The sequence below is a fragment of the Dermacentor silvarum genome, chromosome 11 (assembly GCF_013339745.2).
Source record: "Dermacentor silvarum isolate Dsil-2018 chromosome 11, BIME_Dsil_1.4, whole genome shotgun sequence".
NCBI lineage: Eukaryota > Metazoa > Arthropoda > Arachnida > Ixodida > Ixodidae > Dermacentor > Dermacentor silvarum.
This window is the reverse complement of record NC_051164.1, coordinates 112,904,443-112,922,639: the sequence shown is the minus strand read 5'-3', so window position 1 is coordinate 112,922,639 and position 18,197 is coordinate 112,904,443. Positions and strand designations below refer to the sequence as shown.

Below are 18,197 nucleotides of genomic sequence, written 5' to 3'. Positions count from 1 at the left end.
GGCTGCAAGTCAGGTATTATATGACATAAATAAGATGGCTGCAAAACAACTTGCGGTCTCTCCGAGCTTTATCTTTGATGACAATCAAAACGAGTGCGTTCTGCGCCACGCCCCACTGCTCCGTAACAATATGAACTCGAACCTGAAACTCCATGTATCATAGCTTAGTTCGCTTACACTCTCCGCAATATTTCAGTCTCTCCCCTCGCGCGCTTACTTCGAATAACGAGCTGTTTACCAGCTGAGAGGAAGCGAGCGCCATAAATTGCGCCCCCTCCCTCGCGCTCCATCTGCCCCTTTCCAAAGCGTTCCACCTGCTTTTCCGCATAACTCCAATGTTGTGTGGCGAAGCCTGCGGAAAACAAAAACTGCGCCGGCGGCAACGATGGTCAAGGCACGAAAGTCCTCGCGAGAGCGGTACGTATTTTATGCTCGCCAGCGCCGCTGTAATGGCTTATGTCGGGGAGATTTATGCTGTCAGTCGCACGCTGTAAGGTCACACGCCCGCAGGTTATCCGTTTGTTCCAAGTTTTTTCTCTCTTTTAGTTTTTCCTTCCTATACAAAATCGTCGCGCGGAAAGTTGCAGCGTGGGAGCGGCCCGGCCCCTCTTCAGATTAGCGCGCAGCGATATATCACAAGCCAGGCTAGAGGTAGCAAGATAATAAGGATAGTACGGAACTTAAATATAAAAGTAAGTGACGTTAACGGTAAAGCGAACTGTGTGATTAAACGGGTGCTGGGAATCAAGATCGCGTTTTTTTTTTAATTTTTTATCTTTTTCTTATTTTTTTTTCACGCCGCGCAAGTTAACGAATGATCTTCGCAGCTCAAGACGGCGATACCAGTCGTAATGGCCTCAATTTGTGAAACAGAAAGCGTCTCCGCTAATACGTATGAAGCGGATATTTTCCTAACATTAGTAATCTCTCGCCTACCCTGTGACATCTGTCCCCTTACTAAACGACTAAAAGAACAAGACAAACAAAATAAGTTAGGAAATGCCGAGCAAGCATCATTACTGTTGGCATATTAATAACTGAGAGCAGGGTTTGCTTACAGCTTGAATTAGGGGTCGCGATCCTCTCGATGTCGCAATTACGACAACTAAGCCGGCCGTAATGGCCGCGCTATAAAACTGGAGAAGTAATGGCCGCGCGTGGTTCGCTCGCTTTCAAAGAGCATGTAATTTAAAGCAAGCTGCGCCATAAACGCAGGGTTTCGTAAATGCTGGATGCAATTTTGTAATATTGCGGACACGAAGCATCGACTTTCATGGCACAGGAGTTAGCGAAGAGAACCTCCATCAACGCCGGCCGAAAAACTTTGGGGCCGCCGGAGCCCCACCCGTCCTAATTTATTTATTCAACACTTAACGCAAAATCTTTAGAGGGCAGTGCTTACTGCAGCGCTCGCGTGCAGTGCCAAATCAACTAAGGCGTGTCAGCTGAACTAAACTCTGAGCGCAGAAAAATGGTTAAAGCAGAATACCACTCTGTTTGGTCAGCGGAGTAAGGTCGAGGAGCAAATGCTGTTTTGTTCACAAGGAAAAAAAGAACTGTAAAAAGAACAAAAAAAAAAAAACGATAAACCTGATGAAAATCTACAACAATGCATTTACCTTCTCAAATCTAATACCTCGCCAACGTTTATTCCCGGAATAAATTATATAGCAATACTTCACACTTTCTTTTTTTTTCTTTTCTTTTTTTTTTTTTTTTGTAAACCTCCAAGTTTCTGCCCCATATGTTAGCACCGGTTGAGTGCAATGATTGAACACTTTTCTTTTCAACGACGGTGTTAAGCTCCCAGTCAGGATTTGTCGATGCCTGCCGTATGCACTCCAACCCAATTTTATTCTTCTGTAAATTTCCTACTCGTGATCAGGGTGCCCTGTGAGTAATTGACCTAGATGGATGTGCTCATTTACAGACTCTAGAGGCTGACTGGCGATGCTGAATTCTTGTTCTCTTGGCAGGCTATTCAACATTATCTTTGTCTTCTGCATATTAATCATCCACCCCACTCTTACACTTCCTCCGTTAAGGTCCTCAATCAATTGTTGCAATTCGTCCCCATTGTTGCTGAATAGGACAATGTCATCTGCAAACCGAAGGTTGCTGAAATATCCGCCGTTGATCCTCACTCCTAAGCCTTCCCAGGCGAGAACAAGTTAAGTACCGCACAAAGAGCGATGAAAACAAAAGTTTTAGGCCTAATATTAAGCGACAGGAAGAAAGCGGTGTGGATCCTAGAGCAAACAGGGATAACAATATTCTAATTGACATTAAGAGAAAAAACGTGGAGCTTGGCAGGCCACGTATTGCGTAGGATGGATAATAGGTGGACCGTTAGAGTTATAGAATGGATACCAAGAGAAAGGAAGCGCAGTCGAGGACGGCATAAAAGTAGGCGGGGTGATGAAGTTAGGAAATTTGCAGGCGCAAGTTGGAATCTAATGAAATTTGCAGGCGCAAGAAGACTAATGAAAATGAAAATGCAAACAACGGCCGTGCCCCGAAACACTGCACTGTGGCGGAAAATACAGCGTGTCTCAGCTAACGTTAGCAGAGTTGACTAAAGAAAAAAAAAGCAAGAAAAAAGAAAAACAATAAAAAAAGCTTAAAAATAATCGGTGCAAGATAGGATATTAAGACAGAAGGTGTTCGGTGATCAGAGGTCTGCTCACCGAACAATAAGTCTTATAATTGTACTTTGTACCACGTTATATATATATATATATATATATATATATATATATATATATATATATATTCAACAGCTTGGCTATATATATATATTCAACAGCTTGGCTAACGGTATATGGAACGCCCTATAGAAACAAGAAAGCTATCTGCGCAAGCCCTGGCTGAGGTAGAGTCACCCCGTCGGCAATGAACACTCGTTTTAACTTTCGAAAGGAATCAGCTCAAGCCGCCCAGCTTGATGGCGTTCAGCAGGAATCATTTCACGGGCCTTAGCACGAAGTCGTTGCGTGCAACTAAGCGAAAGTCTCCCAAATTTCCTTGCTGGCAACAAGCAAGAGTATAGCCGTGACCCCGAAAACCAACACGTGCGCCCTTTTCGTGCCTTATTAAAGTTCATCGCGGTGCGGCATGGGTGGAGTCATGCATAACGTCGTCGATATGAGGCTAATTCAATATAATCACGAGTCTTCTTTGTCGCGACCCGCGAAAGACCCGTTTCCCTCAATGCCCCAGGAAGATAATACGGTTTCTCTGGGCGGCGGCCCGCTTTTGTGATCGGCGGCGCGCAAGGCGTACGGAACAAAACAAGGTGAAACCCGCTGCGATTCCTCCGAAGGCTCACGCTAGCGTGTGAGGCGCGCTGCCGCGTCAGCTGGAAACCAAGGTCGCGCACGGCGCGACTTCGTGCTCAGCAAAGATTACGCGCGCTCAGGCACGCAAGCTCGTCGGAGGCAGCTGGTGGCTGGCTGGAGGGAATCAATAGAAGCTACACCGTTCCTCACCAGCGTTAGCCTCTCGCATCGTGCAAAGCACTTTTCGGCGGGGCGCACCGCCAAGTCGAAATGACTCGGCGTGGCGGCAACAACCGCGCCACTGCGCTCGGGAATGCGGCAGGCCATAGGACGCATGCCGCATTAGAGGCGGCAGCAGCCAAGAACAGTCTTCGACATGCTGCGTCGTTTCTCTCAAGTGCGATCGACGTCCCTATGGCACGGTTAGGGCACGCCATGCGACCGAGAAGGCAACGGAAGCGCCGGCGTTTGCTGGATGCAAAGAGAAAGCCACAGTTGTACAGCTGCCGTCATCCTTACCCCGAACAAAAAGAGTACATCAATCGCTGTTTAACAAACACGGGCTCTAAGGAGCAAACATTAAATGCTTTCGAAGGAACACGCGATAAGCTGGGAAATTCAAGGCACCCCACCCAAAAATCGGTGGCACCCTGCGTCGGGATAATAAAGAAGGCGCTTAAGGCGTGCTCGGGTCAAGTATGGCGGTGCTTTAGGAGGACTGAATCTTAAGCTCGTTGGTCTTGTATTGTAAGAATGGTCTCTAATCGCACAGTTGCGTACAGTTAACCGCAAGATATGCGCTCGTGATGGTCTATTCTGAGTTTGTGTCTGTCAGCCAGTTTGCGCTAAGCTAGCATGAAGTATGACGTTGACTGTACATTCTTATGCGCAGAAAGGCGTTCAGACAACAGTCACTTGCACAAGGAAACGTTGCAGAGCGGCACTGCACTAAATTTGCAGGCAATGTGTCGTGACTGCGGCAGCATGGCGGGACCGAGGCACAGAAATAGGTGGCGACGACACAAGGCGCCGACTAGAAGCAAAATTTTTACATGAGGAACGAATATAAGCAAATAAGTTATTACGTCATCGAAAATCGATGTTTATTTTTGAATGAAAGGCGGTCAAATTGCACTTGAAAAGCATCGAAAAACCACGTGCTTCAAACTGGAACCAAAGTAAAAAAACAAGAACCGAAAAGCTACATCCATAAAAACAAAAGGAAAGTAAAGGTCATGACATAGTCGCCAGCTGTGCATATGCATAAGTCAACCGGAATATAGCACAACCACTACAGACAGGCGCGAGATATCTACAGCGAGATAGTTGATGGCTGGATGCTTCAGCTTGCAGGCTTCTTTTTTTTAATAATGTAAGCATCTAATATTTCTCAATACATCTTATCACGTTGCTAAAACAGCAGAGCAGTGTAATCGAAGAGTGGATGGCAGCCACAGTCCCGACAATTGACTCGAAGCTGCGAATGCTCCGAGCGCTTAAGCGAGTTATGGTACTCTGTTAGCCTGATCGTCAAGGCATCACCCCGTCTGCCCTATATAGTGAAGGCTGCCAGAAAACAGTATGGAACAAACAACGTTTTGCTGGCATGAAACGAACCGCATTGTCATGCTGAATGCAGAAAGTAGGGTTAATTAGAACTTAGGCATCTGAGACATTTCCAGCGATTGGGAGAAAAATAAACACCTTATAAAAGTACGTAAGAAAGACGACAGGAGAGGAGAAACCAGTGTCGTTATTTAGGGCCTTTTGCCCTTAGCGCTGAAAACGTTTCAGATGCATTGCGATATCTAATACTGTTATACTGCACGCCTTCCGATCTTATATTACATTGTGGATATTGCAGAATATGGTACCAACGATGCACTATAGGAATCCCGTATGAGTCATGGAACGAAACGGGGCCATGAAGTACTCCCCCTCTCCCCTACGACGCTGCGCCGTGCTCCCTGATGGGCTGCAAAATTAAGTGTCTTTTCCTTATTCTTAATAAACACCAGTAGTAGTAGTAGTAGTAGTAGTATGAAGATGTGCGAGTACCCTCTCGTTACTGCTTAATGATATAACATGGATTAATCCGACATGTGTTAATGCATTCCTGACAGCCTTATGGATGCTTCTCCCCTTTATAAGTCCACGTGTTTCTCTCAGAGATTTTGGAACGGCAGAGCGTATACTGCTCCGAAAGCAACCCAATAGAGCAGGAAATCTCGCGATAACGTTCATAATGATGACGAATGATTTCTAATGACATCCTCCACATTTGAAACGGAGGGGTGGGAATGTTACTTAGCCTGTGTGAGTTAATCAGGTTTCACTATGTTGCAGTCTAGCATTTCGCTTATCTCTATACATGTTGTAAGTTCACCCATGTCCGTAACGACCCCCGCTCCATTTCTTACCCGCTTATTTTCCCCACCAATACTCCAAATGTCTCTTTCTTATTTCGACCGCTGACCAGTTGACGTTCTAATCAGCTTTGAAAAGTTGTCTCTCTCGAAGGTCAACGTTCGCTAGGGCTCTCGCTGGGTAAATATTGGCATTATATTGCAATGTGCCAAGTCGTTTCTATATTCATTATGCAATAGACACATGCCTCACTTTGTTGGAGATATTTTCTCCTGCATGTTTTCGCCCTTAGGCAGCCAGCGCGGGCCTCAAAAACTAAAGCATTGCGTTTGTGGTATTGTACAAATGACCTTTTCTGATTTCTTGCTTACTGCCTTCGAAAATCTTCATCGACATTTTGTTTCCATCCTTTGCATAAAACTTACCGTCTCTGCTTTTCTAGCTTTATTTATGCTTATGTCGGTTTGTATACTTGCATTTCATGTTACTCCATATCTACTTGGTTACCAAATTTTTACAACTTTCCATTCCTTCGGTGTCCACGCTTTTGTGGTACATATATTAGAGGACTGCAGCCACCAATTTATTTGCATACATGTTCCTGAGACTTTTCTCAAAACAAATTTTGCGCTGCGCTTCTGACTTCAAAAGAGGCCTAACCTATGATGTCCCGCACCCCCTCGACTGTGGTTTTGCCATGGGCAGTGAGCCCTCACTTGGAATCGACCTTTGGTTAATTTCAAAATACATACAACACAACTAAACGCGATTATATCAAAGCAATGTGACAGATGTTTGATGCATTAAGACTGGACCTATCGCTCTGAACCGACTGATGGTGCCACTGGAGCGACGAGTTCTCTTTTTCTCGTACATTGTATTGACATACGTTGAGGTATTGAAATATGTTGCGGAGTTCTGCGGAAGGCTAGGGCTTTCGCCAAGATAAATCATCCTCATCATCATCGTCGCCATCAGACTATTCATGTCCACTGCAGGACGAAGGCTTCATGCAGGGATCGCCAAACACATCTGTATTGCGCTAGCCGATTCAAAGGTTTGCACGCAAATTTGCTGAATTCATCACACCAACTATTCACCTGCTGTTATCGACCGCGCTTCCGTTCCCTCGGCCCCCATTTTGTAGCTCTAATAGAGCACCGGTGGTCGGCCCTACGCATTGCATGGCATTTCCAGCATCATTTTTTTTTCTTAATATCCACTACAATATCGGCTTCACCAGTTTGATCGTTAATCCACTCCGCTGTCTTCCTGTCTCAACGTTACAGGCTAACAAAGAAGCTTGAGAAGGAGAAGCCCAACTAACGATGGAACCAAACATGTTAGGCGTAATGTTAGAAGACCGGATAAATATATAAATTCAAAAACGCCACATCTGCCGCCCTTACAGTACGAATAAGGGTAAAGCGCGCAGCAGAGCCACCACCAATACCGAGCAAGCTGTTTAAAAAGGTTCGGAGACGTAGGCCGCTGACAGTGCGATAAGTTCGAACGTTAGTGCCTACAGCAATAGAATGTCTCAAGTAACAGCAAATTTTCAATGAATTACTTCGAAATCTGCACACCGAATCCATCTTTCGTTTTGCGAATCTGAAGCCGCGGAATTTCGCAGGAATTTCCGAACCTCCTGTTCCTCGGCGGTATGAAAATTTCATACCTCATTTGCTCTCGATCATACGTTGGACTGAAAGAAAGAAAAATTAGATTCTTTCTTAATTATTTTTCGCTTTGAAGAAATACGCCGAGTATGCTTAGTTTTTGGCAGAGCGAAGAAGAAACTCATACACGTTTCAGCACGTGGCAGAATCACTGCGAACACAACAGTAAGCTGCTTAACGGCATGGAAGCGCTTAAATATTCCAGAACTCCGCTGGGCTCCGTTTGGTAAATCGCTCGAAGGACATTGACAAATGGCTTCTAAACACTTCGGTGTGTCGTTGCTGCAAGGCAAACGTACAGACATCGAAGTAGTTCCGTGATTGTTTAGCTAGCATGTCGTAAAATGGCGAGTGGAAACGTTTCCTTAAAGCCAAATCTGACTGGAAAGGCAGAGGTGGTTTTAGATTAGCGCAGAAAATAAAACAAAAATATGCATCTAGGTGACATCAATACTAGTCGGGAGCGCAGAAAGGACCAACTAAACAGGAAAAGTGTCGTGATAGGGCACTTATCTGGAAACCTGATCGGGGCGATGTCTAATTTCCCTGTAAAAATTAATGTAAACGAAGGAATGCTCTCGTGAGAGAACCGCTGAAACACTTCGAATGAAATGTCTTGCATTTAAGAAAGAGAGCTGAATTATGCCGACTGTAGCAACCCAAATCTTGATTTACCGCATCAGAGTTTTTAGGAAAGTTACCAGAAATCGATAAATAGAGAGAGAAAAGAAAAGAAATATAAAAGGCAGGGAGGTTAACCATAAAATTCGGTTACCCTACACAGGATAAAGAGGAAAGTGGAATATATACAAGGGAGAAAAAAAGAACACGCAGGAAAAGCGTGCACATGCGCGCACAGGACTACGCAGTCAAAGGCACTCGCACAAGCCAGTCATTTTCAGAGAGCGCAAAAGTGCCTTCGCTTCTATTTGCGCCGACTCTCGGAGGAGAGGGTGTTCTACTAGTGCCTGATCGCTCTGAGGAAGATCATCTAGTCGCTTCAGTGCATCGGAAATTGGTATATTTAAATAAAAATTATGCACAATGTTTACATGTCTGTAACTCCGCACCAAAACCTAGATATCGCGATTGAGTAAATGTAATCGAGTATCTAAAGCGACTAAATATGATGCATGAGCTTACAGCTCGCAAAAAAATTGTTAGTTTTACGTGAGTTTCGCAAAAGGCCTACTTAAATATTAATGGTATTTTCCGGAGCGGTACTTAACACATCAATCATGTCCGCTTTAGATGACTCGATGGTGCAGTTTAGATAATTGTGGCAATAATTCTGTGTTGCTGAGTAACAAAGTTGTAAACCCGATACTTATTTTTTTTCTATTTTGCAGACTTTAATAACTTTTTGTTGACCTAAATTAAAATCTGCTAGCTACAGTCGGTATATTTTACCTTTTTTCTTTTGAATCCAATAAATGTCAATTATGTGCAGAAAATCCCCAAAAAAATGATTTCTTAGTTCGCGTGCGTTTAGACAGGTACTCCTTAGCAAAATATTGATCTTAATTAAGCAAGTTTTGACCCTTTGCTATTACATTTCCCTATTCGAGTAAACCGCCGTGGTTGCTTAGTGGCTATGGTGTTGGGCTGATAAGAGGTCGCGGAATCGAATCCCGGCCACGGCGGACAAATTTCGATGGGGGCGAAATGCGAAAACACTCGTGCACTTAGATTTAGGTGCACGTTAAAAAACCCCACGTGGTCCAAATTATTCCGGAGTCCCCTACTACGGCGAACCTCAAAATCGGATCGTGGTTTTGGCACGAACAACCCCATAATTTATTTAATTTACCTATTCGAGTACAGCACGATACACTTAGTTTGCTTGATTCGTGATTTATTGCGCACGCATAATCTCTAAAATCGCAGTAAAGCTTTAACTTGGGCGAGTCGGTTCATACATGAAAAAAAAAAAAAAAACACGGCGCGACTTAGGCAAGGACAAGCAGGAATAGATGTAGGCCAGATGTAACTCTAAAATCGGACACGGCATTGTCAATATTCACAGCAGCTGTTTCTGCAGTAAGAAATACCAAGAAACACAGGAAAACGTGACGAAAGGATGAACGTGTTGTTACCACGCCTCAATTTTATTTCTCCACTCCCAAATTTAGTTATCTTTATTATTAATTTAAAGAGCAAACGCCCCTGCAACTGCAGATAGAGGCTGCATACAAATACCATGCAATTATGCGGATGATGATGATTGTTAGAGTTTATTGGCGCAAGGGCCAGATGTGGCCAAAGAGCGCCAAGGCGGTGATAATGGCTTGTCAGTGGTACGAATAGTGAATCATAAGGTGTGAATAAAACAGATGTGGCATGGCTGTAAAGGGGCCTAAAATAGTCACTGTAAAGTGTGTAAAATCTATAGGTAATAAGAATATGGAAATAAGTAATGAAGTGTGCTATCGACACGAGAGAAGCCTTGTGAAAGAATGATGGTATACTAAAATATGTCAGAGGCGAAAGTTCTCAAAAAGCACTTCTGCCTTAACAGAGCCCTTGAAGTGCAAGGGCCTGGAGGCATGTGCTATATATGCTGAACTACTATCACAGCAGCATCCTCTAGAGAGAGGATGCGCTACGAAATGATTGGACTATTAACATGCAGGACCACATCGTTCAGGAAGCCTAGGACAGCTTTAGTGCTAAAAAGCGGCTCTTCACCAAGAAACATAGCAGGATGGAGAGGAACACAATGGCTGTATGCTAGAGGAAAATGTTTCTTTCTCTCTCTTTCGGCTTCCCGACACTCCAGCAGGACGTGGAGGACGGTCAGCCTCTCTCCACATCTACCACAGGTTGGTGGTTCATCACCAGTCAGCAAAAACTGTGGGTGCCGTACGTGTGTCCTATTCTGAGACGACAGAATAGGACGTCAGTTCGTCGTGTTTTCGTTACGGGGGGCCAGAAACCTAACTGTGGTTTAATCAGGTGAAGCTTATTATCTGTTTCAGCGTCCCACAAGCGTTGCCAGTGGCTTCGCAGTTTCTTTCGCAAGAAAGGTTTCAAATCTGTTACAGGGACAGCAGCTGTAGGGTTAAAAGTGTGCGGTGTTATTGACGTGGCCATTTGGTCGGCAAGAACATTGCCCTCGATGCCTCTATGGCCCGGCACCCAGCATATAATGACATGCTGGTTTGACATATAGGCTCTGCATAGAGTGGAATAGAGCTCAATGAGTACCGGATTTTTGTGTTTGCAGAGTGACATCAGGGCTTTCACAACGCTTAGAGAGTCTGTAAATATAACTGCTTTTTGAAGTTTTCTTTTCGTTATATGATTCACAGCCGACAATACTGCATAGGCCTCAGCCGTAAAGATGCTTGTTTCCAGGTGGAGTACACCAGATTCCGAGAAAGATGGGCCGACGGCTGCATAAGAAACCCCGGCATGTGACCTAGAAGCGTCTGTGTAAAACTCTGTACACGAGTACTTGGATTGAAGCTCTAGGAAATGCATTTTAATGTGTGCCTCTGGAGCGTGTTTCGTGACCGCTACAAACGATGTGTCACATTCTATGATCTGCCACTGCCACGGCGATAACAGTTTGCGGATGCAGCAGCAGCTTCTACGCAATAACATGTCGCTGTATAAAGCGTCAGGTAAAATATAGAAGAGTAAATAAGACCGCCACACAATTGTGAATGCATTATATGATTATCTACCCCCGCCCCTCTTCCCTCTTTATGATGGCGGCGGAAGTAAGCAAGAATGAGCGATGCTGGCGAGCGAGGCAATTGATAAGCGTCATACAAACACAGACAGCACTGGTCGTGACAGATGCGACGGCGGCTACGTGCGAGGCCTGCAAAACGGAAAAACCGCCGAAATAGAGATTTATATGCGTATTGCCATGGTTTCACTTTGATCGATGCACGCGATGTGGATATAAAAAAAATGCTGCGCGCGTACCTCTTTTTCCGGAACTGAATCCTGGTGGTAAGCATCGCTGAGTCGCCGACTTGCACGATGTAGATGCTTCGCAGAAGAAGGAAGAGCTCGCACAACCGGCAAGCAAAGGAGGTTCCGGCGAAAACTCGGTAAGTTGGACGAGCAGTAGTCAGAGAAGAGCGCCCACAGCACCGCACGAGCTGGCGCTGGCAGCGGAAACGAACTTCCTGGCTGTGAGGCCACTCATCTCTGTTCCATTCGTTCGACGGTTGCAATAAAAGGATAGGCTAACCAAGTAAAGAATACTAGGAAGAAAAATGATCAGTTTGATGTTGGAGTAAACTGCGGAGGAAGACGGTAACTAGTGGGAAAAAAGAAAATGTTCTAAATCGAAGTATGTTTCTCGAAACTATCTTATCTCCCTTTCTGCTGCGGGATAAACTCTACATTAACAGTTGTCGGAGTCTGCCTTCGAAATGGTTGTCATACACCGCCCCTGTCAACCGCTCATTCTGGTTATCGTATGAGCCAGGCGTTAGGACGCGACCGTGTCTTTTGCCTATGCATAAAGGAAACTTCTTGCAGGTACTACAACGCACTCTGGGTAAGAGATTTTTTTACCTTGCGTAAGGAAGCACCACCTGCAAGGCTAGACTAAACAGCGGTCATATGGTGACGAAATTGCTTCAAGGAAGTACTGATAATAAAAGCGAAAACATTCGCTTATCAGGCGGCACGCCAAAAAACGAGCTAGAAGCAAACCACTAATAAAAAATCAACAGCACACCAAGCGCCATATGCCATAATGTGCCAAACCAACGGTCGTTAAGCTAATCGACGGAGAGCCGAGAGAAAATTGAGGTTTTCATCCGAATTCACAAAAAATAAAAGAAAAAATAAAGCGATGTTCTTTTTTTTTTTTCGAAACTGCCTGTCAAATTAAGGAAGCTGAAAGCAACCGACACAAACTCGGCTTCTGTTCCTGCCGCAACAAAGTTCTCACGGCGAACTCAACGCCGTCAACGCCGGACGGCCCGAAACCAGGTCACAGCTCTCCCCTGCTCTCGTAAACCGGCGGGAAGGACAGCTGCCGTCCGACGCGAGATGCCTCCCACAAGTGAAGGTCAGGTCAAGCGCTTCCGGTGAGTCGAACGCACGCGCACCGCACAGAGGTCATCGGAAGTTGGGCGAGGGGAGCGGCCACACTGCGATGGCACGGGTGTCAGGCAGCGTCGCGAAGAGAGGACGACACAGCCGCTGTCGTGGACACCAAACGTGAGGACCAGCGGCCAGCGCCTGTTGTACGTGGCGCTACGGTGGGCCGTGCTTTCCCGCCCGAGGGAAGGAAGAAGGGAAGCGAAAAGGGGGCACGCAGGAAGGGGGGCGCCCGACCAGCGAGCCAGACAGCGAGCCGAGAGTCGATCCGAGAGCCGAGCCAAGCCGACCGCCGCCGGGTGGTGCACGCGGCCGTCCTGCGCTGGCGCGGAGACCACCGGCGACTGCTGCTGGTGGTGGTTCGATTCGGGAGGGAAGGGTGGAGGGGGTTTTTCGCGGCGCGGCACCAGCGCGCCACACGGGAAGGGGGGAAGAAGTCCCGTGCTTCCATCCTTCAACGTCCTGGCCGCGGGAATCGATGCGGGGCTTTTTCGTCCCCCCAGGGAGGAAACGGGGGCTCTTCCTCGTCGAAGGACGCGTCGCTTCGAGAAAAGAAGCTCAACTTCTACGAGTTACGCTTATTTCTTGGGTGCCTCGTGTTCAGCTTGCGCATCTGTCTCTATTCTTTACTCGTCGAGAAGAGAGAACAGCACGAAGCGTAATGGACACACAAAATAGCAAAAGACGGGAAGGGCTGGTACACTTTCACCTAGTTTAATTAATTGCTCAGTTTCTTTTTATATTTGCTTATATGTGTTTGTAAAGAAACGTCGGCATTCGTTACTTCATTTAATGACACGTTCAACATGCATAACACCTCCGAAATGCTAAAATAAGGCCCTCTTCTCCTCGAGAAAGACTTTAGGCGAGATTATTTCCAAAGTAGACAAACGTCGTTGATCACTCACGCGGTAGTGCCAATTTTTTCTATGCAGGCCTTCCACGTGGGCCCAACTTCCCTAGCAAGTCATTTATTTTGTTCAACCAATGACACCGCTGTGCTCGGGTATAGTACTATCGCGCAATCGCACGTACATAGCGCACGATGCGGGAAGCTGATTCTCACACTTCCTCTCCGACCAAGTGGGTGCTAGTTGCCAAATGACAAATTGAAAATTACAAATAAACATGCCTGTAACGTTCCGATGCTTACTACATTCACTTACTAGCCGGTAGATGTAAGAAAAAAAGTTTCTCTCTGTTGCAATGAGCAGTTTTAATCTGCGTTACAAAAGACGGCAGACACAGAAAAGGACAGGCAAGACGAGCTCTCATCTTGTCTGTCAATTTCTTCGTATGTGTGTCAATTTGCGTCTGCCTTCTAATAAGGATCACGAAAAAAGTTGTCGCAGTTTCACCTGAAAGGCGAAGCATCAATTGCGATAGCAAACTTGTAGAGAGCTATACGGAGTAATGATATTAGCTTTATCAGCTGTATAAACTTGGACATGCGGCAGCATCGGCAACACGCAGAACTGTTGTCGACGCCATCGGCGTTTTGCCCGCGTTCGCTCAAAATGCGTGCGGCGTTGGTGACTGTTGCCGGAGCCTCTGATATAAATAGGCACTTGGTGCCGCAGCTAAACGTCGCCTCCCTTCCCTCCCCTCCCCCACGGCCTCTCGCGCATCGGAAGAAGGCGCGTTTGCTCTACATATATGGTGATTGTAAAGGAGGAAAGAGACGCCTACTTCTGCAGCCCTTAAGCGAGCACGGCGCAGAACGCGCGTTTGTTCTCCGCCGTGCGTTCACTCCCCGTGAAAGACGCGCCCCTCGCGCCCTTTCACTCGCTCATACAGCGTTCGGCGGCGCGCGGCGACGATTTCATCTGCAAATGACGTCATACGGAACCTCACGGCGACGGCGACGGCGACGGCAGAAATCTGCTTTTGAGTGTCCATATAATTGCTATCGCAATAAAATACACACTATCGTAAAGAAGCAAAAGCCAGCCAGCAACAGCAGAATTTCTTTTGCTCTTTTCCAAGAAATCAAGCTCGCATGAATGGAAAAAAGGACGTGTGTTTGCCTTCTTTCTTTGTCCCATCTACGCGCCCCATTCCCGCTTTAGCGTTATTGTACCCCACGTACCGAACGTTAAGGGGGTCACACCACGCCTAGTCGCAGCTAATGGAGTGTGCGGTCGGACTCCTGTAACGTAGCAAGGTGTGAAGCATTAGACGAAACTGCGCTCCCACCAACGCTGCAGTAAATTCATTACACCACTCGACAGGGCCTGCAGACACGTGTGCCAGAATTTTGACACAGACAATACGTCAGAAAACAGCAGCCTTGAGCGCCAAGATAAACACGCTGTACAACGATGTCATAAGAAAAAGTGTGCTCGAGAGGGCGAGGCCGCTTGATTGATCAGGCCGACTATACTCAGCACTCGAAAGGAAAAAGGAAAGAAAAGGCGTTGCGGTTAATGACAAATCAAAACTAGAGGGAGAGACTCATTGATTAATTCATTCATTTAGTACATTATCGATCGCTTATACGAATAAAATGGGAGGAAGACACTGTTCACGTAGTGTTTCCGCTGATTATGAGAAAAATGCGATACGTTCAGAGCTGTTGTGTGCAGGAAAAAGCACAAGCAAAGCCAGCACACAAAATAATAGCACTTGTAGGAAATTAACTCTACCCCCAATACCACTTTGATACTATTAGCATAATTCACAAGACCTATATGCGAACGCCTCTTGGCTAACTGCACCGACAACACAATCAGAAAGTTGGATCCATTCATCTAAAACAATATTTAGAAAATGTTATTTCAGTTATACGTCGCCTATCCTCATCCCGTGTTAATGTGAATTTGCTTTCATTCACATATTCTTCGTAACCAGGAACATGTTAGCCATGATACTGTTAAAAAAGGTTTAGCCCCTTTTACTTTCTTCAGAGTTGGAGTAACACAATCTCGGTTTTTTCATATAGTGGTGAAACAGAAAGCGCTTATTCGAAAGAATGCCGAGAAGTTGAGCTAATGCGTGAAGCCTCTGATCTGCTAGAAACGAAATCTAAACCAAAGAAGGAAGAAAAGGATGGTGGTGATGCCAACCGAATCATATTGTACACGCTCCCAGCTAAAGTTTTGCCAACCTCTCGCATGTGGTCCACTCTAAACAAAAAGAGCTGATGCGAAACAAGCACATGAAGAAAGACGCCTGTAGGAGTAGCCGGTAGAACACACAGCAGGTAGGAGTAGCCATACTGGACTACTCTCCAAGTGCACGCACACACAATAACTAGCACATAAAGGGTCTGGTTGCTGTCGCACAACAGATATCCAAAAGAACCGGTAGACAGTCCAGTCCTAGTAAGCGGACCCTTTTTACAGCGAAGCCGTTTATGGCTAGGGTTCCGTGGATGTTTCGTGTGCGAAAGCGAAACCTCAGGTTCCACGCGAACGCGCTCGTGCCACTGCTCGCGCGTTCGTCGTCGTCGTCGTCTTCCACAGCTGGCTCGTCGGCATCCCTCGGATATGCATTTTTAGTAGATTAGTTATCAATAGGCACGATTTTCAAGATCAGTAGACTCCCAGGCAGATAATAAAGGTTTCGCAAAGATTTGCCGCTGTGCGACCCGCGTCGGCCATGCCTACGTTCGCACCGCCCTAGCGCTTGCGTATCTATAGTCGGGTACAACTTTAGAAGGCAGCGGCATTTACACATAGTTACACATTTACACATTTTTACACATTACACATGTACACATAGCTTTGAGGGGGCATTTGCCCTCTCAAAGGCGGATGCATACGAGCCTCCCTTAATGGGCGCGCACTAAAGTTGCGTCATGAGCCGGATGGCCGGTGTCCCCACCGACGGAGAACATGGCAGCCCGCGCTTCGAGCCGGGACGAGTCGCGTCAGCGGAGGAAATCGGCTGCTGCGCTTCGGTCATCTGGGCGGGGCCTCTCCTGTCTTCTTAAGTTGTACCCGACTATAGTTTCCTTTCCTTCCACTCTCCCGTGGTGGTGGTATATAACAAACGAGAAAGACAAGTTGCCGTTCTCTATTTTGAATTTCACTTCTCTTTCGTCATTGTAAAGGAGAGACCGCGTATAGTCCGGACTCCCGACGAGCAACGCGCCTATGAAGACCGACGGCGAGAACAGATGCGAGAGTGCAATCGGCGCCGGCGGGCCGCAAACACCAATCGCCCACCGACCAAGACAAATAATGACCACCGGCCAAGACAATAAACGTGTGGTCGTACCTTTGTTAAAAAATTCAGTGTCATGTCTGTGTCGTGTGCGAAACAGCTTCACTGGTCATCCACCCTCATAGAGTGGGATGGCTGATGATTTCTTTTCTTTGTTTCTATCACCGTACTGCCAATGTCGCTTCTGCACGCTGCGGTGTTCGAACCCGATATAGAGCAATACAAAAAAAGGAACAAGAATATATATATATATATATATATATATATATATATATATATCTTCGCGGTTATCTTCGTTTTATTTGCCCAACAGATTCGATCGGTGGAACCATTGGGAAAACAAATGTAAGATAAACGCGTAATGGTGCTTTTCATGTTACTAAATACTTCACCCTTCTAAATTGTAACCACGAGCATGATATCATCAAGGAACACTATACAATGTGACTGGCGGACTTTCCTATATATAGGAAAATCTTATATATAATAGCAAAACATATATATATTGTGATGGACAGCATCACACATGCGCTGTGTTCTTTCGTAGTCAGCGTTAACTGAGTTTAGCGTTCTATGCGTTCATTAGTATCGCGCAAAAACATATCGCGTGTTATGCCGGAATGCGCGCGAACCCACCGACACCACCAGCGCTCGCTTTCACCGACTGGCAGCGCCAGGAAATTCACGCCCGCACAGCTTGACTGAAACAAAACCAGAAGAGATAACAAACATCTGATGTTTACCACGTACCGAAAGCTATCTAAAAACATAGAAACATAAAAAAAGAAACAAATGGGGATGGCATACATGGTGACAACGTCACAAATATATATATATATAAAGTTATACCATAAAAAGCCAACAAACAGCGACATCAAGACAACATAGGGGAAATTACTTGTACTTACTATTGAATGAAAGCAATGATAAATTAAGGAAAATGAAAATGGATGAGAAAACAACTGGCCGTAAGTGGGGAACGAACCCACGTCTTCGCATTACGCGTGCGATGCCCTCACCATTGAGCTACCGCGGCGCCGTTTTCCCGTGATGATGTGTTGTGGTTTATGGGGCAAGGGCCAGATATGGCCAAAGAGCGCCATGGCGCCGTTTTCCCATCCACTTTCTGGGGTATTTATGTCTTCAACTAAAATTAACCCTGGGAGAGTTAGCCAGCGCCACCACTCACAAATCTAGGCGGCGGGTGTAGAACATCCGCCGCCTAGGCGTAAATGCCCCAGAAAGTGGATGGGAAAACAGCGCCGCGGTAGCTCAATGGTGAGAGCATCGCACGCGTAATGCGAAGACGTGGGTTCGTTCCCCACCTGCGGCTAGTTGTTTTTTCATCCATTTTCATTTCCATTAATGTATCATTGCTTGAATTCAATTAGTAAGTACAAGTAATTCCCCTATGTTATCTTTGGTGGCATTGTTTTGTTGGCTTCTTAAGATACGATTAATAAAAATCGGGCCCCCCTGTTCCCTTTTTTCTCGCTTATATATATATATATATATATATATATATATATATATATATATATATATATATACGCTTAAAAGAGACAGGGCAAGAAAGGAGAAGAGAAGTACGCGAGCACAATGGTTGGGCCCATTACATTCTCAAAAGCACCTTGGC

General features: G+C 45.9%; 1 protein-coding gene and 1 non-coding gene across 3 annotated transcripts in view; one reads left to right on the top strand and one right to left on the bottom strand.

Moving 5' to 3' along the window:
- The window catches only part of LOC119433854 (cAMP-specific 3',5'-cyclic phosphodiesterase 4C), a 595,748-nt gene that overhangs the window by 463,327 nt on the left and 114,224 nt on the right, over window positions 1-18,197 (bottom strand). The window lies entirely within an intron of this gene.
- Window positions 17,823-17,894, top strand: Trnat-cgu (transfer RNA threonine (anticodon CGU)). Its single transcript has one exon. It is a non-coding gene; the product is annotated as a tRNA-Thr (tRNA).